The following is a 9212-nucleotide window of genomic DNA, read 5'->3' as shown; positions in this document are numbered from 1 at the left end:
GGGTATTCACAGGCCGGTGTACTCAGTGCCAGCGTCCTGCATTTGCCGGTTGGAAGCTGGCACCCAGCCAGAACAAGGGGGGCAGCTATGCGGTCGAGACCGCCAGTGCGCCTCCACGGCCCTGTGTATTCGGTGCCTCCTCCACACACCAGGCCTCCTGTTGGTCTCCCCAGCCTGGTGGGTCCTGTGGCAGCCCCACGTACCAGGCAGTCTCTCCGTCTCCTGCAGCCAGGTTCTCCCATCAGCCAGGAGCTGCCAGAGCCGCCAGTCAGTCAGGAGCTGCCAGAGCTGCCCTTCACTCCGGATCGGCCAGAGTCTCCCGCCTGTTCGGGGCCTGTGGTAAGGGTCCCCAGTTCGGGGTCGGCGGCGAGGGTCGCCACTCCAGAAGCACCACCTAAGTGGGCCAAGACTAAGGTGGAGTGGGGTCTACGTCCCGCACCAGAGCCGCCACCGATAGGTTCAGGTTTTGCGGCAGGAGTTCGCACCTTTGGGGGGGGGGGGGGGTACTGCCACGTCCTGACCTAAGTTCCTTTTTATGTCTCTATTTTGGTTTGGTCAGGGCTTGAGTTGGGGTGGGCATTCTATGTGTTTTTTCTATGTTTTCTATTTCTATGTGTTTGGCCTGGTATGGTTCCCAATCAACCTCGGTTGCGTCAGGTTCTTTGCTGTTTACCTGTTTGTTTTTTGGTTATTTCGGTTTCACTTTCATTAAATGATGAGGAACTACATACACTCTGCTCCTTGGTCGATTTATGACAGGGAGTTTGAGGATAGCGAGCGTGACATGCACACGTTGCACATAGTGTAATTGCACAAACAGATGCCACACATTCAACCATCCTATGACAGGAAAACCTTTTAAACTGAAGATATTATAACATCCGCGACAAAGAATGTATTCTACCTACTGAAATGCCCTTGTAAGCTGGCCTATGTGGGCAAGACGCACCGGGCACTCCAGACATGCATATCTGAACATAGAAATAGCATCAGAAACTAAGACCCCAAATGTCTAGTTTGCTATGCACTTTCACTGCCAGACACAATGTTGCCTCGTTAAAGTACATGGGTATCGAGCATGTCAAAGTCCTGAGGCGAGGGGAGGACATCGATAGATTTCTATTGCAAAAAGAATCCTACTGGGTACTCTAATTGGAAAATGTGTATCCAAAAGAAATTAATGAGGATTTTCCCATTGGCCATTTCCTGTGAACGCCATCTGATTCATTTATTATTATGACAACCACAGTTGAGTATTGGAGCATATGCTTTGTCTACCTGATATGAATGGTTATACAGTCATAATATTTGAGAAGTGTGTGTGTGTGTATATATCTGTATATAATTGTTTTTGTGCTGCCTATTTCATCTGAAATATGTATAGACCACCCTAATAGGTGCTTGTCTTATGTCTATAAATATGGATGTGATACACTTCTGGTGAAATGAGCTGAGGAAGATCCCTGTTTGATTTGAAACGTTGTTTGAAAATTATATAATCCTTAAGTCATTTTACACACCTGTGCCCACATCTGTGCGTCAGTCTAAGTAGCGTAATAAAAACATCCCCATAAAAATCTGTCAATTTAAACTAGAGATCTAAGGTTTTTTGCATGGGCTGCATCTCAATCTATCACATCTGGCTATGGCGGTGTTTGTCAGACCACGGGACATTCTGTAATGCCCGGGGTGTAGTGGAGGAAGGAGTCAGAATCAGGAGACAGAGAGTTCAGAGTAGCGCTACTTCTTTATTCACCAACCAGGTGAAAACAGACGCCAGTCAAAACAAATGCCCCAAAACACAGGGGAACTAAACAGTCCCAAAAACAACTCACATACACGAACAACCGTGACATACATATAGCACGGCACCAACCCCAACCTTCAGACGCTCCCACCTCCACTATGAATGCTAGAGAGGGGTCCGGGTGCGCCAACACGGATGCATCCGTGAACAGCGCCTTCAACCTATTGAAGGCTCTGTCCGCCTCTGCTGACCACCACAAATGCACCGGGCCCCCCTTCAGCAGTGAGGTAATGGGAGCCTGGTCAAAAACCCTGGTCTGGACTCCCCACCGACGTGGCACAGATGGAAACTCCCAGACACCTTCCAGAACACTCCTCTGACCACCCCTGGAGAACCCCCTGTCCACGAAATCTTAGGATTGTGCCGAGCCAGCCAGGGAATCCCCAGCACTACTGGAAACTCAGGCGAGTCGATAATAAAGAGACTTATACGCTCCCTATGATTCCCCTGCGTCACCATGTCCAGTGGAACCGTGGCCTCCCTGACCAACCCTGACCCTAATGGCCGGCTATCTAGGGAATGCACGGGAAAGGGAGAATCTATCGGCACAAGCGGAACACCTAGCTTGATGGTGAGTCCGCAATCCATAAAGTTTCCAGCTACACCTGAATCGACTAGCGCCTTATGCTGGGAAGAGGGGGAAAAATCAAGGAAAAAAATCAAGACAAACATGTGACCAACAGGGGGTTCTGGGTGAGTTTGGTGCTGACTCACCTGGGGTGACCGAGAAGCGTTCCGCCTGCCATCTGGACTCCCAGATGAGCCCCCCCAGCACCGATCTGCCGTGTGTCCTCTCCGACCACAGCTGGTGCAGGGGGAGCCTCCTCGTCCGGTACCCCTCGGCATGGCTCCTCCCAACTCCATCGGAATGGGAGCGGGGGTGCTGGGTGGTGGAATGCACAGGACTCTCTCCAAATACCCGCGGGCAGCCAGCAGATTGTCCAGCCGGATAGACATGTCAATTAGTTCATCTTGGGAGAGAGCGGTGTGCCGACACGCTAGCTCCCTGCGGACGTCCTCCCGGGGACTACACCGGTAGTGGTCTATAAGGGCCCTGTCGTTCCACCCAGACCCAGGGGCCAAGGTCTGGAACTCCAGCGCGTAATCCTGGGCGCTCCTCTTCTCCTGCCTAAGGTGGAACAGTCGCTCTCCCGCCGCTCGGCCCTCGGGAGGGTGGTCAAACACGGCACGAAAGCGGCGGGTGAATTCCGAGTAGTGCTCCGTCGCTGAGTCTGGGCCATTCCAGATCACGTTTGCCCACTCCAGAGCACGACCCATCAGGCAGGAGATGAGGACACTCACCCTCTCCGCTCCCGGGGGAGTGGGTCTCACGGTCGCCAGGTACAGTTCTAGTTGGAGTAAGAACCCCTGACACCCCGCCGCCGCTCCATCATAATCCCTCGGGAGCGCAAGACAGAGAGCGCTGGAGCCGGGGGATGGGGAGAGAGGAGAAGGGGAATCCTGGGCTGGGGAAACCGAAGGTGGAGAGAGGAGAAGGGGAATCCTGGGCTGGGGAAGCCGAAGGTGGAGAGAGGAGAAGGGGAATCCTGGGCTGGGGGAGCCGAAGGTGGAGAAGGGGAATCCTGGGCTGGGGGAGGAGAAGGAGGGGAATCCTGGGCTGGGGAAGCCGAAGGTGGAGAGAGGAGAAGGGGAATCCTGGGCTGGGGAAGCCGAAGGTGGAGAGAGGAGAAGGGGAATCCTGGGCTGGGGAAGCCGAAGGTGGAGAGAGGAGAAGGGGAATCCTGGGCTGGGGAAGCCTAAGGTGGAGAGAGGAGAAGGGGAATCCTGGGCTGGGGAAGCCGAAGGTGGAGAGAGGAGAAGGGGAATCCTGGGGGAATGGAGAGAGGAGAAGGGGAATCCTGGGCTGGGGAAACCGAAGGTGAGCTGGGGGAGCCGAAGGTGGAGAGAGGAGAAGGGGAATCCTGAGCTGAGGGAGCCGAAGGTGGAGAGAGGAGAAGGGGAATCCTGGGCTGGGGAAACCGAAGGTGGAGAGAGGAGACCACTTCTCTCCCATCGGTCCATTCTCTCCATCATTTGGTCCATGGCGGATCCGGTCCGATGGAGGACGGTGGTGTGGTGGAGGACATGTTCCTCCATCGATGGGAGGGGGTTGGCAGCTGCTCCTGCTGACTCCATATTTACCAGGTGCAGTATTCTGTAATGCCCGGGGTGTAGTGGAGGAAGGAGTCAGACGCAAAAGACAGAGAGTTCAGAGTAGCGCTACATCTTTATTCACCAACCAGGTGAAAACAGACGCCACTCCAAACAAATGCCCCAAAACACAGGGGAACTAAACAGTCCCAAAAACAACTCACGTACACGAACAACCGTGACATACAGGCGTGTACAATGAGTACACATAAAACAATCCCGCACACCCAGCAGGCGGCCGGCTGGCTAATAAAGCCCAACTAATAAACCTAATTAACAACAGGTGTAACTAATAAACAGACAAGGAGAGGGAGGAAAAGATCAGTGGAAGCTAGTAGGCCGGTGACGACGACCACCGAGCGCCACCCGAACGGGAAGGGGAGCCACCTTCGGTAGGAGTCGTGACACATTCGACAATGGGTCAAAAAACTTCAAAACCTTATTCCTTACAATTCATGTAAAACAAACTTCAAAACCTTATTCCTTACAATTCATGTAAAAAAACCTTCAAAACCTTATTCCTTACAATTCATGTAAAAAAAACCTTCAAAACCTTATTCCTTACAATTCATGTAAAAAAAACTTCAAAACCTTATTCCTTACAATTCATGTAAAAAAAAATTAAAAACTTTATTCCTTACAATTCATGTAAAAAAAACTTTATTCCTTACAATTCATGTAAAAAAAAACTTCAAAACCTTATTCCTTACAATTCATGTAAAAAAACCTTCAAAACCTTATTCCTTACAATTCATGTAAAAAAAACCTTCAAAACCTTATTCCTTACAATTCATGTAAAAAAACTTTCAAAACCTTATTCCTTATAATTCATATAAAAACAACCTTCAAAACCTTATTCCTTACAATTCATGTAAAAAAAACTTCAAAACCTTATTCCTTACAATTCATGTAAAAAAACCTTCAAAACCTTATTCCTTACAATTCATGTAAAAAAAACCTTCAAAACCTTATTCCTTACAATTCATGTTTTGACTGTATTTTTTTGCCATCTTTGAATGTGTTTGTTATTCAATGCATTTCTATGGGCTATAGTAGTAAAGGCCAAATTCAATATTTTTTCAAATTATTTTTATTATTTTTGGGGGATACCTAAATGGGTCCGAAAATTCAAAATCAAATATCTAAATGATTCATGGTTTGACCATCTTAAAACAATTCCATATGTAAATGTGCAGGCTCTATTTATTTTATATCTACTTTGTTTGGCCCTGCATCCCACTAAATGATGTGTATTTGATCACACTTGACTACTGAACAGTAACAAGTTGTAAGAGGTGCGTAACTGGCTGCAGGGAAGTCAGGCGCAGGAAAGCAGACAAAGGTGACCACCGGAGCATTTTATTTAGGCAAAACAAACTGCACCCAGAAACAATCAAATACGGGTTAAAATAACCCGTCGCAAACCAGTTAGAAATGCACATACAATTCCACACACAGACATGGGGGGAACAGAGGGTTATATACACGTCACGTAATGAGGGAATGTAAACCAGGTGTGTGGGAAAACAAGACAAAACAAATGGAAAATGAAAGGTGAGGGCTTCCCGGGTGCAGCGCCAGCTGTGCCACCAGAGACTCTGGGTTCGCGCCCAGACTCTGTCGTAACCGGCTGCGACCGGGAGGTCCGTGGGGTGACGCACAATTGGCCTAGCGTCGTCCAGGTTAGGGAGGGTTTGGCCGGTAGTGAAATCCTTGTCTCATCTCGCACCAGCGACTCCTGTGGCGGGCGCGCTAACCAAAGTTGCCAGGTGCATGGTGTTTCCTCAGACACATTGGTGCGGCTGGCTTCCGGGTTGGATGGTGCTGTGTTAAGAAGCAGTGCGGCTTGGTTGGGTTGTGTATCGGAGGACGCATGACTTTCAACCTTCGTCCCTCCCGAGCCCGTACGGGAGTTGTAGCGATGAGACAAGATAGTAGCTACTAAACAATTGGATACCACGAAATTGGGGAGAAAATGGGGTAAAAATAGACAACAACAAAAAATAAAAAATAAATGAAAGGTGGATCGGCGATGGCTAGAAGACCGGTGACGTCGACCGCCGAACGCTGCCCGAACAAGGAGAAGAACCAACTTCGGCAGAAGTCGTGACACAAGTGCAATGTGTTGACTGTTGACGTGCTGTGAAGTGGAATGCTCTTTAAGCTCAATTTCAACAATTTCATTGTCCAGCGATGGTCTTGGGTTAACTATTCAACTACCCAGACATTTTTACTGTATGTGTCGGTTCCATGGAAAACGTGTCATATTTCTATTAGAGAAGTGTGATTTTTGATGTCTAAAACAAGTGAAAATGTTTTGAGATATTTTTAGAGCATAGAATATTCATACTTTGCATTACTCAGCTCAGCTCTGATTAACAAACAGGTTTGCTTACATAAGTTATTTGTTTTCATTTTCATGTATTGTGGATGACTCATGTGCATGGAGTGCCTGAATTTCTGCTTACCTGGTCTTGTTGGCTCAGGGGCTATTTCATTGGACTTATGTTTTGGTTCTGTGAGTGTCTGTGTCTGTTTTTCATGATGTGTTTGTGTGTGTGTTTGGGGGGGGGGGGTGAGTGGGTGCATGCTGGCCTTTAAAAGCCTGCTTAATGCTGTTGCTGTGCTATTGATTCCAATGTCATCATTTGCAGTGGGAGACTGATCAAACTGTGATCAGCGAGAGTGTTTTACACTCCAGGAAGATTTGTTTCTGAGCAGAGCATATGATAGCTCTAGCCATTAAGTTAAGAGATCCTTGTGTGTGCCGGTTAAGCATGCAGCATCTGAACAGCTGGACATGGATTTGAGAAGGCGGAGGCAAGGATTGTGTGGTGCTCTGTATAGGCTTCTTCAAATGAGATGAACAGCAGTGAAGGTATCTGCTCTATCCAATACATCAAATTTATAGTCAGGGCCATATGGCTGAAATTGTAGTTATGGAGACAGATGAGAGTGGGTAAAAAATACTAAATTCAAGAGAAGTAAAAATGTGAACATTGTGGTTCAAGGCAGCAACACCCCTCAATATGTAAGTAGATGAAGAGAGAGAGAAAGAAGGAGAGAGAGAAATAAATAAATGAGAGGGAAAGAAATATGGAGAGAGAAAGAGTGAGAGACTTTCATTAGGCTAGTATGATTCTCAAGCCAACTGCTGTAAACTGTAGAGATTCCATGTTGGAGAACTTAATCCTGTTTTCATGAAAACAGAATTAGAGGTAGAATGTTTTGGTGCATTGTTGTGACATTACATATTCGAAGCTAATCTGTCATTTTGTCAAGGTGACCATGCTCAGACCTGCCCCTGCCCCATATAATTAATTCAAGACACGAACGTACATAAATAGCTCAAACTGTAGTATAAATGTACCATGATTCGTTTGACGTGCAGGGTGGCCTATATGGTTTATAATGTTTCATATATGTAAATCCACAGTCACTGCGCCCTTGGTTGCGCGTATTTTATGCTGTGTCTCTTTAAATACAGTAGGCAGTGCTGTCGGCCTGTGTGGAGCGCAGAGCGCGGTTACCGCTGTGGTGTGCACGACCCGCAGGGCTGTTTGACAGGCTCTCTGGACACAGAGAGACAAGTCGCCTCACCGTGACACGCTGGCTGCATCATACCGACTTTGACCTAACAGCAGATTACGGGGTACGGAAATGATCGTCTCCTGTGTACCGTCATCAACATAATTGAGTTTGCTTCAAGGACCATATGCTATTCTGCCTTATTCTGTCCTTGTTAATAAGCTTGTGGCAGCATCCACAGAATGCTGTATTGAACTAGACAGATATTGGTTTGTAACGGGATTGAGAATCGCAGTGACAGAGGACAGACGCTCGGACGTTATGGTGAATACATAAATTAGAAACCCTATCGCAACATTTAGATTACCACTGGATCTATACTCTTCATTTTGTGAGGAGCCAAGATTGTCAATGAGAGCTGTATCAGACCGATTCTTATTTCAGAGTTGCGTCTTTCCATTAGGTTCAGACAAATATTTCCGTATATGCGGTAACGGATTGTATTCGACTCTCCCGTGGATTACTCTCTTATGACTCCTATTTGAGGTAGGTTATGTACCTTATCATATTTTATTTATTTAAATGAAAGTTGTCAAACAATTATTATTTTTTTGCCAGATATGAAATTGTAGGCTATTATGAGTGTTTTCTATAAGCAGATGAACATTTATATGTAAATGTATTGTACTCTATAACGTCTATCAGCAGATTTCTAATGTATCAAATCTAGTTCTATCAGCTGGTTTCTACAGTATAATATCTGATAAATGTGCCCCCATCACAATTGTTGACTTTCAGACAGTGTAGTGTAATTTCAGAAAACCCCATGCAGTGGTACAACTTGTTCACTACTCATCATTGGTCCTCTTCTCTCCCCTTGGATCTTTATGTATGCTGCAGTGGGCTCTGACATAAATGTAAGTAATACAAACATCAGAATGTAGCCTACAGCCTATAGCTTAATAAAAGTAGACCATTATTTTTGCAGCCTGCTGAAGGTTGTGGTGAGAGACCTACTTGTTGTGTTTACTATATGTACTTACATGCATGCGTAACTGATAGATGCGTGCACACACACACACACACACACACACACACACACACACACACACACACACACACACACACACACACACACACACACACACACACACACACACACACACACACACACACACACACACTACATCTTAATATACGTCAGTTGTAAAGTCTTTTGTCTGCAATGTCTTTTCCGTTACGTGTCGGACCCCAAGTATAACTAGCTGTCGCCATTGGCGTCAGCTGATGGGAAACTAAATAAAAATCAAAAAACCAAATGATCACTAGTAGTTAATGGTGGAAAGAGTCATTATCACTGAGCTGACATGGAAAGCATAACAGATGGGCCTACCATTACCGGACCAAGATGCCTACTTTATTTATTCTAACAGACTCTAAATGCAAGAATAGTTTTATTTAATTAATTTTCTTGCATATGTTCTACATATATTACAAAGAAAGAGGTCAAAACAATAGTCCCAGAAAGTGGGTAAAACAATAGTCCCATTAGCAAGTTATTTGATTTTGGACTGGGTATGGGATGCTATCTATATCTATCTGATTCACCTCAACCTCAAATAAGACCAATTTGTTTAATTTGTGACTGCCAGCACTGAACACAGTGTGGATCTCACAACAACACCTTGTGATACATGCAGGGTTTATTTGGATTATTTAAGTGCTA

The 9212-nt window shown here is 46.2% G+C and overlaps 1 protein-coding gene across 5 annotated transcripts in view; it reads left to right on the top strand.

Annotated features, from left to right (window-relative positions):
• The first annotated feature begins 7481 nt into the window (after window positions 1–7481).
• Window positions 7482–9212, top strand: part of LOC135514028 (sialate:O-sulfotransferase 2-like) — a 115404-nt gene continuing 113673 nt past the window's right edge. The window contains exons 1-2 of one of the 5 annotated variants that reach the window (XM_064937162.1): window positions 7482–8032; window positions 8387–8403. The gene's annotated coding sequence lies outside the window, so the exon portion shown is untranslated. Of the gene's footprint in view, window positions 8033–8284; window positions 8404–9212 lie in introns of all 5 variants that reach the window. The other 4 variants (XM_064937159.1, XM_064937158.1, XM_064937161.1 and 1 more) reach the window with 4 other exon arrangements.

Source organism: Oncorhynchus masou, chromosome 25 (genome assembly GCF_036934945.1).
Source record: "Oncorhynchus masou masou isolate Uvic2021 chromosome 25, UVic_Omas_1.1, whole genome shotgun sequence".
In the NCBI taxonomy this organism is placed as follows: Eukaryota; Metazoa; Chordata; class Actinopteri; order Salmoniformes; family Salmonidae; genus Oncorhynchus; species Oncorhynchus masou.
Note: the sequence above shows the minus strand (reverse complement) of the source record. Positions and strands in the feature narration are given on the sequence as shown.